Genomic DNA, 15926 nt, shown 5'->3' with positions numbered 1-15926 from the left:
ATTATTTCCGTTCACCCCGGCTCGCCTCTCTAAGCAGGGAAGCAGAACACAGTCCTTCCTAACAGTCTCTTATCTCTGAGAGCGGCAAACCATTTCCCCCAACAATCTGTGAAATTCTCCTGCTCTGCCTGCCTATAAGTCACTCAATTAGGGTTAAGTGACTTGCCCGAGAGCACATCGACACATTTTTCACCTAGTCGGCTCGGGGATTCGATCCAGCGACTTTTTGGTTACTGGCCCAACACTCTTAAGCACTAGGCGCAAGCTGCTTCCCCCGTTAAGGAACATTCTTCTGTTCATCTTATCACTGCATGTTGTTGTCTGCTGTTGCATCATGGGATGTAGCATGTAGCAAATACCCACTCTCCTCATCTCTCGTCTTGCCTGGCTTAATAGGTAATGATGCACTGGGTCGAAAACCTCCTCTCCATGGTCTTCTACATGCTTCCCAATGGCTTTCATTCATCCTGCTGTAAATTGCATTGTGTATGTAGGCCTATGGGCTGTTTTGTTGCAATGGGCACTATTACCATCACAACTACTGGTGGTGTTAAAGGACAAAACAGAACTGTCACAGAAGGTCCTCTGGGGGTCAATGCTGTTCTGTTTCTTCATTCTCCATGTTTTGCAGTGTCATCATGACAGAGCACTCCATAACTGGTCTAGGATCAGGCCTGGGGAAGCAATCAAAGGGGCAGCATTACACAGAGCAGAGAATCTCCCTTTGGGATCGAGATCAGGAAAGAAAGCTAGAGTGGAATCAGAATCCGTCTGTCTCTGGCCAGCTACACTTCTGTGCTAAACACTGATCAGGAATATGAGGATGGTTGTGTGCATCCAGGTCCCTATCCTGATTAGAAATTGGTTTGTGGTTGATGTCCGTGGACACTGCACACTCTTATGTCTCCAATGCAATACATTGAATAAATATCAATATTTCGATAGCTAAGCTGCCTGCATTCATCAGACTTGATTCTAATTTCATGTCTGAAGACACCCTGGGTGTGTTGAGGTTAAAAGTGTGTAGTTAAGTTCACTCGCGGATCGCAGCCGTTCTATGGTCAACTGGTAACTTGAGTGTCTTCTGTGCTGCCAAAATGTCCGATGCACACAGATTACAGAGAACGCTTCGGAGGGGAGATAAGGATTTTGAATATTTCCAAAAATATTTCATCTTCTACAGCTGCTGCCCTTTCACATTCTTTCGTTTCTCTTTGGTCTCCCTGTTTTCACTCCATAATAATGTATTGCGTAATGTACTGTGTTTGGGTTTAATTGGGTGATTCCCAAACGTCCAAGATACGTTTTTTTTAAAGGGTTTTGTGCTCGTCTCCGAGGCCAGCGATGACGTAAAATAGAAATGGTTGCTGATTTGTGTAACTGTATGTGGGTAATATTCGTGCTCAGCACTAAGTGATATCATAATAACCTTTACTGTAAAGTTTGTACTGTAAAGTTTATACTACTTGGTCAGACCCTGAGTGGTCTATATCTCCCATATAAAATTACATACTACTAAAGAAGAAAGATGTGTCCGGAGGGAATGGCTGTAACCTTTACTCGTGACATGTCACTCCTGGCCTTTGTGATGAGGTCAAAGGTCAAGTCATCTTGGAAAGAAGGCTTCTCTACTGTACACGCCCTCTTCACATTCTAGTCAATAGTGATATAATGAGATATGCCGTATTGCAGGCGGTACATTTAAATATGGGTGTTCCTCGTGGGAATCAAACCCACAACCCTGGCATTGAAAGCGCCATGCTGTGCCAACTTAGCCACACTGGTCCTCCGCAGAGTCTGGATTGTTTTGGTGCCACTGCAACACTTTACTTCTAAGTAGATCCGAGATTTGCTCTTTTTTTGTGACACAGCATTTGATTAATCATGTATGTTTTGGTGGGGACCGCGGAGTCCCTGTGCGTCTTGTTGCTTCTGAGTGTTGCGTTGTAAAGGGACAGGACACCCTTGGTTTTAGTGTATTCACTCTCTCTCTTTCTCTCTCTCTCTCTAGCTGCTAAGTCTTGACATTTTGCTGGAGGTGGCACTTCAAGGCTCCCGTAGTCTTCCTGTTATCTAAACCCCACAGCCATTCTGGTGCACTAGGCCCGTTGGATTGACGGACTGTGTGCGTGGCAATGAATGTACATTGCCTGAGAGACCTCTTCTCTGAATTTCTCCTGGACCCCGTTGTGAACGCCGTCATAACACTGAGCAATACAGGCAGTGTGATCAATGTTACATTTACGAAGAGTCTCTTTGATCGTAGTGAAAAGCGACTCGGCATCTAATCCGTCGGCTGGAGTGAAATGAAGAAATTCCTCCACAACTACATCATTTTTTTTACATAGCGCACCACCGCAGACACTTGTTCCGTTTTACTAAGGTCCTTACTCTCAGCTACCATCAATGCAAATAGTTCAACATCTTGTATTTCCCCACTTATCTGATCCCTAATCATATTTGCCATAATGTCTAGTATTTCATTCTGTATATCATGATGCCTGTTCTTAGCATTTCTAGGACTATCTGAGATCTTCAGTGCAACTGTTTGGTCGAATTTGCCTATGACCTGTAAAAGTTCAAGGAGGTTTCCATGGTTGACAGCCATGTCGTTTTCTATGTCTCCTCTCTGTGAAAATCCCTGGTATGCAGTGTAACGCAATGACTCCACAACTGCTCTGATGTGCTCTCTGTTCTCTCTGGCTATTTTCGAATGGTCCACTCATTCCACGCTGTCATTGCATATTTATGCGCCACACTAGCATTGTGTGTCTTGAATGAACTTGTCGCCTTCTTCCAGTTCTGGTAGCCATCGTGGGTAAATGCCAACATTCTCTCCAACATGGTTTCCTGGACTTTGAAAGTGCCGGTATGTAAAGCAGAAAGCGCGGTCCTTTGAAAGAGAATATTCCAGCTATTTGTAATCCTCATACCATCTACGATTGAAGTAGCGATCCTGCTGTCCAACTTTTGTTGCTGGATAACGTCGAAGAAGAGGGCGCCTTGGTTCTTCAACAGGTGACTGGCTTAAATCAGAGCTGTCCTAACGGTGCAGCTAACGGTGGCTGTGGAGCAGCTATCCGCGACAAACTGCTCTGGCGCTCCCTCACGTCGTGGCTCACGAGTTTCTCTCTCCGACTTATCTTTCTTAGCTCCCTCTTCTTCTTTGGCCCCCTCAGAGACAGGGTCTGGGTCTGGATTTGTATTTTCTACCCGCACTCTTCTCTTGATCAGAGAACGGTCCATCGCAACGTGGGTGAGATGGGCGACTAGCTAGCTAGAAGTTAGCTCACATAACGTAGCCTAATGTGCACACACACCAGATACCTCCACAAACACACACACACACATCATAGGGTACACGTGTGACACGAGCATTCAGCCAGGGATCGGATTGGGAACAGAATGGCTGGTTATTAACTTTGACATATTTCGTTGTTTAAAAATAAAAGAATACTAAAATGCTTTTGGGGCTTAACTGGGGCTACGCAGATTTGTGACGTGGCTAAAGCACCCCCTAGCCCCAGAGATCGCCGTGCCTGGGCTATAGAGAGGGGGGTTGAGCCCTTAGGACTCTCGGCCACTGAAAATGTTTTTCCCCATACACTCAGGATTACTGCAACAAACCTCTATGTACGCTGACAAAGAGGACAAACTGACTGGCTGGATAAAGAAGAATGGGAACAATTGGTTCATATATGTACAGCATATTTATACTTCTGGGAAGGCTTTCGACTAGATGTTGGAAAATTGCTGCGGGGTCTTGCTTCCATTTATCCACAAGGTCAGGCACTGATGTTAGATGATTATGCCTGGCTTGTAGTCGGTGTTCCAATTCATCCCAAATGTGTTCGATGGGGTTAAGGTCAGGGCTCTGTGCAGACCAGGCAAGTTCTTCCACACCGATCGCAACAAATCATTTCTGTATGGACCTCTCTTTGTGCACTGGGGCAATGTCATGCTGAAACAGGAAAGGGCCTTCCCCAAACTGTTGCCACAAAGTTTGAAGCGGCAGAATTGTCTAGAATGTCATTGTATGCTGTACAATTTCCCTTCAATGTAACTAAGGGGCCTAGCCCGAACCATGAAAAACAGCCCCAGACCATTATTCCTCCTCCACCATACTTTACAGTTGGCATTATGCATTGGGGCAGGTAGCGTTCTCCTGGCATCCGCCAAACCCAGATTCATCCGTCGGACTGCCAGACGGTGAAGAATGAAACAGCACTCCAGAGAACGCATTTCCACTGATCCAGAGTCCAATGGCAGCGAACCTCTCTCTCTCTCTCTCTCTCTCTCTCTCTCTCTCTCTCTCTCTCTCTCTCTCTCTCTCTCTCTCTCTCTCTCTCTCTCTCTCTCTCTCTCTCTCTCTCTCTCTCTCTCTCTCTCTCTCTCTCTCTCTCTCTCTCTCTCTCTCTCTCTCTCTCTCTCTCTCTCTCTCTCTCTCTCTCTCTCTCTCTCTCTCTCTCTCTCTCGACACTTAAGGGACAGTCATGACGAGTGTGTTTCATTTGGTGATGTCATGAAGGACAGGAAACACACATAACTGCATCTCTTAAAGTATAAATTTCCTAGCTGTCAGGTTTACATCGAAATATTGTGAAACGTATGTGATTAAACATGAAACTATTTGTGAAAAGATGTGATGTTAACCTTCTAAAGGAGAGTATGGATTTTCAAATAAAGATGAACTAGTCAGTGGCCACGCCCACGTGAGCATAGACATTACGTCGGCGTCATGGAACCGCTTGGTTAAGAAGTCAGAGAACACCGGGACAGGAGTCCCCACGTTGGAATGGCTACAATTCTATAGGCCATACAGCTACAATTCACAGAGACCATACAGCTGTAGGTTTGGCTACATGGCTAGAAATGGTTAAACTCTGAGACTATCGATCACTACAGAATAAGAGCAAATTCTAGAAGCTAAGAATTACTAGTCTGCAGCTAGAAATTACCTAAACCTAGAACGAGAATAGAGACAACCGCCGAAGCATCTATTCTATGAGAACATTTCCGAATGGTACTCTGAAGTATCCATCTAACCACCAACAACAACGAAAGACATTGTGACTTCTGGGAAAGTTAACCAAAGACTCTGATGAACTCTACAGGACAATCGAGGATTCCAACAGAGAAGACCACAATGACATATGCGCGTAAATATATAAATTGCAATTATTCTCAAATGAGCGGCCGATCATGTGAAAAAGGATTAGCATTTCAATGAATATAATTATAGACTGTGTGAAATTTGATGAACTGACTTGTTGGAAAGGTAGTATCCTATGACATGCCACGTTGAAAGTCACTGAGCTCTTCAGTACGGCCATTCTACTACAAATGTTTGTCTATGGAGATTGCATGACGGTGTGCTCTTATACACCTGTCAGCAGTAGGTGTGGTTGAAATAGCCAAATCCACTCATTTGAAGGGGTGTCCACATGCTTCTGTAAATATAGTTTAAGTAGCCTTCACCATGCTTGCGGTAGGCTTAAAGGTGCTATTGGTCCTAAACTCTCATAGTTTGTTTGCTGTTGTTCAGAAAAACAGACTGAACTTATTGATACAAAGCAACCCTCACACTACCATTGCATAATTCATTATGTTTATTCCAAACCAAATTGACTTGTTCTTTCAATACAAATGGAATCATTCAAAATAAGTAAAAAACACCTAAACAAATCAACTGCACCAAGACCTCTTGACTTCAAATCAAACTTTATTTGCCACATGCGCCGAATACAACAAGTGTAGACTTTACCGTGAAATGCTTACTTACAAGCCCTTAAAAACTTCTTCAGGCTAGGGTCTAGTTTTCTCAATTTCCGCCTGACTGACGTGCCCAAAGTAAACTGCCTGTTGCTCAGGCCCTAAAGCCAGGATATGCATATGCAAAACATTTTGAGAGCCCATGCTCTTCCAATGGAACGTATATACGGAAAAAATGTAATCTAGCTCCCAGTATGCAATTCCTATGGCTTCCACTGGGTATCAGTAGTCTTTGTTCAAGGTTTCAGGCTTGTTTCTTCCAAAACGAGGAAGAATAATGTGTTTTAGTACAGGGACAGACTTAGAAATTCGTGTATGCGCGAGCGACGAAGAGAACCGCACCTGCTAATATAATTTTCCTATTGAACATACTTCTTTCCGTATTAAATATTATAGTTACATTTCATTTTAGGGTATCTGAGGATTAAATAGAAATTTATTTTGACTTGTTTTAACAAAGTTTAGCGGTAGCTTTTTGGATTTCTTTCTCTGCATGTTGAACAAGTGGCTTACTCTAATCGATGGCGTCAACTAAAAATACTTTTGGGGATATAAAGAAGGATTTTAACTAACAAAACGACACTACATGTTGTAGCTGTGACCCTTTGGATGACAAATCAGAGGAAGATTTGCAAAAAGTAAGTGAATATTTAATCGCTATTTGTGAATTTATGAAACCTGTGCAGGTGGAAAAATATTTTGATGTGAGGCGCCGTCCTCAAACAATCGCATGTCATGCCTTCGCTGTAAAGCCTACCGCAAATCAGACAGTGCAATTAGATTGACAAGAATTTAAGCTTTTAAAACCTGTTGAGGACAGAGGGCGCTGTTTTCACTTTGGGGGAAAATCGTGCCCAATTTAAACGGCCTCGTACTCAATTCTTGCTCGTACAATATGCATATTATTATTACTATTGGATAGAAAACACTCTCTAGTTTCTAAAACCGTTTGAATTATATCTGTGAGTAAAATAGAACTCGTTTGGCAGCAAACTTCCTGACCAGGAAGTGGAAAGTCTGAAAACGATGCTCTGTTCTAGGGCCTGCCTATAAATGGGCATGATACGTATTAGTATACATGCACGTCATACACCTTCCACTAGATGTCAAGAGGCAGTGAGAGAAGAAATGGGGTGTTTATCTTGGTCTGAGGTGAAATGAATCCTCTTGGAATGACGTGTCACCCATTTCCTGTTTTCTGGAAAGCACGAGGATGGACCTGGAATTGCCTTCTGGAAAGCTGTCGTTATAGGCGACTACTATCTCCGGCTTTGATTTTATTTGATACATGTCACAATATCATCGTAAAGTATGTTTTTTCAATATAGTTTTATTAGATTATTGAAATTTATTCGGGACGTTAGGCGTGTTGCGTTGGGTGCTTTTGTTCAGGAAGGAGAGCTTCGCGCCACTTGGCGAGTGTGCTTGCTAATTCAAGAGGGACAAAGGACGTTCTAAAACCAAACAACGATTGTTCCCGACAAAGGACCTCTTGTACAACATTCTGATGGAAGCTCATCAAAAGTAGGACCCATTTTATGATGCTATTTCATATATCTGTCGAACTGTGTACTATTAGTTTTGCGCCCAGGTTTTGGGCATTATCTCACCATAACGTAAGCCTTATGTCATAATGAAGTTATTTTTAGAATTCTAACACTGCGATTGCATTAAGAACTAGTGTATCTATCATTTCCTATACATCATGTATTTTTTTGTAATGTTTATGACTAGTTATTTGGTCAGAATAGGTGAGAGTCTAATAGAAATATCCGCACATTCTGGGAAAAAGATGCTACGTTAGCACAATGTATAACCACTGATTTCAGCTCTAAATATGCACATTTTCAAACAAAACATAAGTGTATGTATAACCTGATGTTATAGGACTGTCATCTGATGAAGGTTTATGAAGGTTAGTGAAAATTAATATCTTTTGCTGGTTTATTCGCTAACGCTAACGTGCCTATTGCTATCGCTAACGTGCCTTGATGAATGAATGCGGTTGTGTGGTAGACTATTGTAGTAAGCTAATATAATGCTATATTGTGTTTTCGCTGTAAAACACTTTAAAAAATCGGAAATATTGGCTGGATTCACAAGATGGTTGTCTTTAATTTGCTGTACACCATGTATTTTTCAGAAATGTTTTATGATGAGTATTTAGGTATTTCACGTTGGTCTCTATAATTACTCTGGCTGCTTCGGTGCTATTTTTGATGGTAGCTGTGATGGTAGCTGCAATGTAAAACTGATTTATACCTCAAATATGCACATTTTTCGAACAAAACATAGATTTATTGTGTAACATGTTATAGGACTGTCATCTGATGAAGTTGTTTCTTGGTTAGTTTGGTTGGTTCTTGGTTAGTTTGGTTGGTTTCGTGCATGCTACCTGTGCTGTGAAAAATGTCTGTCCTTTTTTGTATTTGGTGGTGAGCTAACATAAATATATGTGGTGTTTTCGCTGTAAAACATTTTACAAATCTGACATGTTGACTGGATTCACAAGATGTGTGTCTTTCATTTGCTGTATTGGACTTGTTAATGTGTGAAAGTTAAATATTTCAAAAAAATATTTTTTTGAATTTCGCGCTCTGCCTTTTCAGTGGAATGTGGGAGGAGTTCCGCTAGCGGAACGCTGGGGCTAGACAGGTTAACTAATATAAGACACTTGTATGTACCTAAGAGTTTAATATCCATAATTTTTATGATTATTTATTTGAATTAAGCACACTCCAGTTTCAACGGAAGTTGTCCCGCTAGCGGGACACCTTATTAACCAACAGTGCAGATCAAGAAAAAGAAAAGATTTACCAAGTAGGCTAAAATAAGAAGTAATAATAAAAAGTAACACAATAATGAGGCTATATACAGGGTGCACCGCTACCGAGTCAGTGTGCAGGGGTACAGGCTAGTTGAGGTAATCTGTATATGTAGGTGGGGGCGAAGTGACTACGCATAGGTAACAAACAACAGCGAGTAGCAGTAGTGTACAAAAGGGAGGGGGAGGTCAATGTAAATTGTCCGGTGGCGATTTTGAGAATAGTTCTGCAGTCTTATGGCTTGGGGGTAGAAGCTGTTGAGGAGCCTTTTGGTTCTAGACTCCGGTACCGCTTGCCGTGCGGTAGCAGAGAAAACAGTCTTTAACTTGGGTGACTGGAGTCTCTGAAATTTTATGGGCTTTCCTCTGACACCGCCTATTATATAGGTTCTGGATGGCAGGAAGCTTGGCCCCAGTGATGTACTGGACCGTTCGCACTACCCTCTGTAGCTCCTTACGGTCAGATGCCGAGCAGTTGCCATACCAGCCGGTGATGCAACCGGTCAGGATGCTCTCGATGGTGCAGCTGTAGAAGCTTTTGAGGATCTGGGACCCATGCCAAATCTTTTCAGTCTCCTGAGGGGGGAAATGTTTTGTCGTTCCCTCTTCACAACTGTCTTAGCGTGTTTGGACCATGATAGTTTGTTGGTGATGTGGACACCAGAACTTGAAACTCTTGACCCGCTCCACTACAGCCCCGTCGATGTTAATGGGGGACTGTTCGGACCATCTTTTCCTGTAGTCCACAATCAGCTCCTTTGTCTTGCTCACATTGAGAGAGAGGTTGTTGTCCTGCCACCACACTGCCAGACCACCTCCCTATAGGCCGTCTCATCGTTGTCGGTGATCAGGCCTACCACTATTGTGTCATCAGCAAACTTAATGATGGTGTTGGAGTCGTGTTTGGCCACGCAGTCGTGGGTGAACAGCGAATACAGGAGGGGACTAAGTACACACCCCTGAGGGTCCCCAGTGTTGAGGATCAGCGTGGCAGACGTGTTGCTGCCTACTCTTACCACCTGGGGGTGGCCCGTCAGGAAGTCCAGGATCCAGTTGCAGAGGGAGGGGTTTAGTCCCAGAGTCCTTAACTTAGTGATGAGCTTTGTGGGCACTATGGTGTTGAATGCTGAGCTCTAGTCAATGAATAGCATTCTCACATAGGTGTTCCTTTTGTCCACGTGAGAAAGGGCAGTGTGGAGTGCGATTGAGATTGTGTCATCTGTGGATCTGTTGGGGCTGTATGCAAATTGGAGTGGGTCTAGGGTGTCTGGGAGGATGCTGTTGATGTGAGCCATGACCAGCCTTTCAAAACACTTCATGGCTACCGACGTGAGTGCCATGGGGCGGTAATCATTTAGGCAGGTTACCTTCGCTTCCTTGGGCACAGGGACTATGGTGGTCTGCTTGAAACATGTAGGTATTACAGACTCGGTCAGGGAGAGTTTAAAAACATCAGTGAAGACACTTGACAGTTGGTTCGTGCATGCTTTGAGTACACATCCTGGTAATCCGTCTTGCCCAGCGGCTTTGTGAATGTTGACCTGTTTAAAGGTTTTGTTCACATCGGCTACTGAGAGCGTTATCACACAGTCATTCAGAACAGCTGGTGCTCTCGTGCATGCTTCGGTGTTGCTTGTCTCGAAGCGAGCATAAAAGGTATTTAGCTCGTCTGATAAGCTCACATCACTGGCCAGCTTGTTTCTGGATTTCCCTTTGTAGTCCGGAATAGTTTTCAAGCCCTGCCACATCTGACGAGCGTCATAGCCGGTGTAGTAGGATTCAATCTTAATCCTGTATTGACGATTTGCTTGTCTGATGGTTCATCTGAGGGCGTAGCAGGATTTCTTATAAGCGTCCGGATTAGTTTCCCGCTCCTTGAAAGCGGCAGCTCTAGCCTTTAGCTCGATGCGGATGTTGCCTGTAATCCATGGCTTCTGGTTGGGATATGTACGTACAGTCACTGTTCGGACGACGTCATCGATGCACTTATTGATGAAGCCGATGACCGAGGTGATGTATTCCTCAATGCCATTGGATGAATCCCGGAACATATTCCAGTCTGTGCAAGCAAAACAGTCCTGTAGTCTAGCATCCGTGTCATCTGACCACTTCCGTATTGAGCGAGTCACTGGTACTTCTTGCTTTAGTTTTTGCTTGTAAGCAGTAAGATAGAATTATGGCCAGATTTGCCAAATGGAGGGCGGGGGAGAGCTTATTATGTATACCTGTGTGTGGAGTAAACGTGGTCTAGGATTTTTTTTTCCTGGTTGCACATGTGACATGCTGGTAAAAATTTGGTAAAACTGATTTAAGTTTGACTGCATTAAAGTCCCCGGCCACTAGGAGTGCCGCTTCTGGGTGAGAATTTTCTTATTTGCTTATGGCCTTATAGTTGGTTGAGAGCGGTCTTAGTGCCAGCTTTGTTTTGTGGTGGTAAATAGAAGGCTACGAATAATACCAATGAGAAATCTCTTGGTAGATAATGTGGTCTGCAGCTTATCGTAAGATACTCTACCTCAGGCGAGCAATACCTCGAGACTTCTTTAATATTAGACATCGCGCACCAACTGTAATTGACAAAAAGACACACACCCCCACCCCTCGTCTTACCAGAGGTAGCGTCTCTGTTCTGCCGTTGCATGGAAAATCCCGCTAGCTCTATGTTGTTCTGTATCTTCGTTCAGCCACGTCTCGGTGAGACATAAGATGTTACAGTTTTTAATGTCCCATTGGTAGGATAAGCTTAATAGTAGGACATAAAAAAAAATCTCCAATTATGGCACGTTTGCAAGAAGAATGGAAGGCATTGGGAGTTTACTCGCTCGCACCCGGATTCTCAGAAGGATCTCCGATCTGCGTCTCCTTTTCCAGCGTCTTTTCTTCACGCAAAAGGCGTGGATCTGGGCCTGTTCCAGTGAAAGCAGGATATCCTTCTCGTCGGACTCGTTAAAGGAAAAAGTTTCTTCAAGTCCGCAGTGAGTAATCGCTTTTCTGACGTCCAGGAGTTATTTTTTCGGGTCATAAGAGACGGTAGCAGCAACATTATGTACACAATAAGTTGGTTTTTTTAAGTTAAAAAAAATATATATGTATTACCAAAATAGCACAATTGGTTGTTAGAATGTAAAATGTCAGCCATGTTCTTTGGCGCCATCTTCACAATCGTGTGAACCCTTGTAGAGTGTTAATCAATTACTTTATCAATGCAGTCTATCTAATATAAGTTCGTCCTTGCATGGCCCCCACAATCCATTAGTACAATGTCTATTTGATCACCACTTGCTCAGTGGTGGAAAAAGTACTCAATTGTCATACTTGAGTAAAAGTAAAGATACATTGAATGTCCAATGCAACAGTTTTTTTTATCTCAATATCAAATAATTTCTGTGTAACAATTAAGTACATTACTGTGATTGTTTTCAAATCAAATGGTCAAAAATAAAACCAAAAAGCTTCTTAGCAAAGTGCAATTTCTCAAGCAAGAATTTTGCTAGGACTGTCTGGGAGTGGTCTGAGTGGGGACGGGAACCTGAAAACTAGCGGTTATTGGCAGAGAGGTTTGGAACTCTCTTTCTTATCGATCTATTAACTAATTTACCAAAACTCCATTCCACCACAACAGGCTGAAATTTCAGCCGGTCTTTTCATACAGCTGTTACACTAAAAGGGAATTATTATAATTTTCACAATTCGACATTATTATTCCAATATATATAAACGCAACATGCAAAGTGTTGGTCCCATATTTCATGAACTGAAATAAAATAGTAGTATGAGCTGAGTAGTATAAAGCCCTTTGTGGGGAAAAACTAATTCTGATTGGCTGGGCCCGGCTCCCAAATGGGTGGGCCTATTCTATGCCCTCCCAGGCCCACCCATGCCTGCGCCCCTGCCAAGTCATTTGAAATCCATAGATTAGGGTCTAATGATTTTTTTTCAATTTACTGGTTTCCTTATATGAACTGTAACTCAGCAAAATCTTTGAAATTGTTGCGTTTATAGTTTTGTTCAGTGTATACATAAAATTTAAAAAATTATTTGACTGCACTCGGCCATTAATAGAAAAGGACTCAAGTGAAAGTAATTTGCTATCATAACTTTAAAAATGTAGTTGATGTGACTAATAAAGTTTTGAGTCAGTGCCAGAAACATTGAAGTAATTATGACTTTTCATTGACTTCGAGTTCAGTTTATTAGAAGTATTTGAGTTAAAAATGCCTTGGGGTTGAGAAGAGAAAGTATTCAAAAATATAAATAGTACAGTAAAGTACAGATACTGCAACGACTTAAGTAGTACTTTAAAATATTTTTACTTAAGTTACTTTACACATTTACATTTTGGTCATTTAGCAGACACTTATCCAGAGCGACTTACTGTACAGTTAGTGCATTCATCTTGTGATAGCGTGGGACAACCACATTTCACATGCTGAGTACACTTCCACAATAAGGTAGCTGTCAGCAACTAGGGGGGTCAAGTGCAAGTGTTGGTTCAGGAAAGTTTTTTTACACCACTGTACTGGCTCAATGATGGAAACAACAAAAAAGCTAATCGACAATACAGTGTCTACATTGGAATACTCTGAAGCCATATGTATCCCAATAGGTTGTCCCAACCAAGCATGTTGAATGCATAAGCTGCCTCGTAAAGGTGACGCTGCAGACGGACTCTAATATTACTTGATAATTTCACTCAATAGACCAAACAAGCAGACTAAACAAGCAATTCAACGAAATGGTAAACTTGACAGTTACTTGAAAAGGGTTGATGCACTTATATATGTGTGAACAGATGACTCGACGTCAAGAAATCGGTTATATCATGGGTTATAACAGTAAAAAGCAAACCCTCATGTAATGCGTTATTTGCTTAACCCCTTAGTTTCAATATTTGCAACAACTAAAATGTATCTTGCATGTGTATCAGCCATAGAAAATGGCCCACAAATGTGTTTAATTAACATGCAACATAACGTAATGTAGCCGAGCCTTATGAATCAGAGAAGCCAGCAGTCAATAGTAACAGTCCATTCATACACACACCGAGTGTACAAAACATTAGGAACACCTGCTCTTTCCATGAGACTGACCAAGTAAATCCAGGTGAAAGCTATGATCCCACCTGTTAAATACACTTCAGTTGGAGTCGATGAAGGGGAGGAGACCGGTTAAATAATGAGTTTTAAGCCTTGAGACATGGATTGTGTATGTGTGCCATTCAGAGGGTGAATGGGCAAAACAAAATATTTAAGTGTCTTTTACGGGGTATGGTAGTAGCTGTCAGGCGCACCGGTTTGAGTGTGTCAAGATAAGAAACGCTACTGGGTTTTTCACGCGCAATAGTTTCCCGTGTGTATCAAGAATGGTCCACGACCCAAAGGACATCCAGCCAAATTGACACAACTGCGGGAAGCATTGGATTCAGCATGAGCCAGCATCCCTGTCGAACGCTTTCGACACCTCAGAGTCCATGCCCCGACTAAATTATGGCTGTTTTGAGGGCAAAAGAGGTGCAACTCAATATTAGGAAGGTGTTCCTAATGTTTTGTACACTCAGTGTATATTGTAGACAATTAGGAATATAGCCCACAACTATATAAATATCTTAGAGTTAAACAAACCAAACTCAGATTGATTAATTTGCGCATTTAACGTACCTTATGGTGTGTTGGTAGAAAACAGCAAGCACTCCCTGGTATAATCCTATACAATTCACCGTCTTTGAATAGTAGCTTCTCTTCTGCCAATGAAAACTCGACAGGAGGTCCACTGGTTGTCAAGTCCCAGTCTATACTGGCTGCCTGTACCTGACCGTCTGTGAGCTGCTGCGGCATCACAGATCGCATGGAACTGCGCTTGGGCTGAGCACGGCATTGTGGAAAACCCGGAATGGGTTAGGCACCTTGGGACCACACCATCTGCCTACTACTGTATGTACCGGTCACTTGATTGTCACCCCTACTCTAAGTACTGAGAAAATAAAACCGGTTTCCCAAATGTAGAAATGTAGGACTATGGTTACAAATCGTGACGATGTGGCTTGGCAGTTTTCATTAGCCTAATTCATGTTCCCACTTAATGCATAAATGTGTGCCTAAACTATGCTTTATTAGGATTACCCCCAGTATTTATAACATTATTATCAAAGCCATATGCCAGCATCAATCACTTGCTACTGTGTTTGGTTGATTTCATGTTAGGCCACCAACTGGGCACAACCTGGTTGAATCAACGTTTTTTCAACATCATTTGTGGAAAAGTGGAAAATACATTGGATTTGAAGAAAGTAATCATCTGTTCGTTTTGAGGGTAACATTTCAGCCACATGATTAAGTCATCATGGTAACCCATTTTCAACATAGACACAGCTTGTATAAAATATGTTGAATTTGTACCTTTGAAACAATATCCACTGTCAAAAAACAAAACAATAGGCTGGGCAACACCTCCTACTGGAGAGTTGATCTATCTACAGCTAATAATTTGGTCTCACGTCCAGCCTTGCGTAACTTTGATATTTGTCCCTAGCTAGGTTTCCATCTAATTAGCGACAGATTTTCAAAACAATATGCACATTTTCCCACCAAAAATGGGATTCCATCAAATTGACTTGCTTCATATAAAAGCCTGTGCTTGATGAAGTAATGCGCATAAAAATACATTTTGCTGTTAAATTCCTATGTACCGAATAAAACGTTGACTGGGTTTCCATCGTATTTTCAACTTCATTGATGTTTTTCTCACAAAACATGATCAGTTATATACGTAGCGAATGTGCCCACTCTGGTATTTGCATGTACGCTCCAGCCAACAGCTCGCAGATACATATAGCCTACATGATGACATTATTATGGACAAAATAGTGAGATTATTTTTATATGTCAAACGGCAGCCAAGCATCGATGATCATGTCACCAGAATAAGACCCTCGATATTTATTGGAATGGAGCATCACGCCCATTACCTTGCACTTTCACCACCCTGTAAAGTTCATCTTACCTAATAATAATAGTAAACTGCATGCTTTCCCAACGAGTCGTAGTGGGAGGACCACACAGCATGTCATCGCGTGACTCCAAGTTTACTTCGATTTGATGATTATAGCAATATTTGTGCATAAAAGCGTTTCCACCGACACATCATTATTTTTAATAACACAAAATAATCCCACCTCTTCCAGAATTATTTTGTTTTGTCGAGATTTGGAAAGTTTACCCACACATTTTCTGTTTCCATCAGGCCTGTAATTAATGTTTTTTTTGTTGCCAACATGTACATTAGCCGCCTAAAAGTGTTGGATGGAAACCTGGTCACTGACTACTACCAATGT

The 15926-nt window shown here is 42.2% G+C and overlaps 1 protein-coding gene across 3 annotated transcripts in view; it reads right to left on the bottom strand.

Annotated features, from left to right (window-relative positions):
• Positions 1–14402, bottom strand: part of LOC139583555 (disks large-associated protein 1-like) — a 240665-nt gene extending 226263 nt beyond the window's left edge. For all 3 annotated transcript variants that reach the window (XM_071414771.1, XM_071414772.1, XM_071414773.1), the window contains exon 1: positions 14254–14402. The gene's annotated coding sequence lies outside the window, so the exon portion shown is untranslated. The remainder of the gene's footprint in view (positions 1–14253) is intronic.
• Positions 14403–15926: the final 1524 nt, after the last annotated feature.

Source organism: Salvelinus alpinus, chromosome 8, assembly GCF_045679555.1.
Source record: "Salvelinus alpinus chromosome 8, SLU_Salpinus.1, whole genome shotgun sequence".
Taxonomy (NCBI): Eukaryota; Metazoa; Chordata; class Actinopteri; order Salmoniformes; family Salmonidae; genus Salvelinus; species Salvelinus alpinus.
The sequence above is the reverse complement of the archived record's forward strand: the minus strand, read 5'-3'. Positions and strand labels throughout refer to the sequence as shown.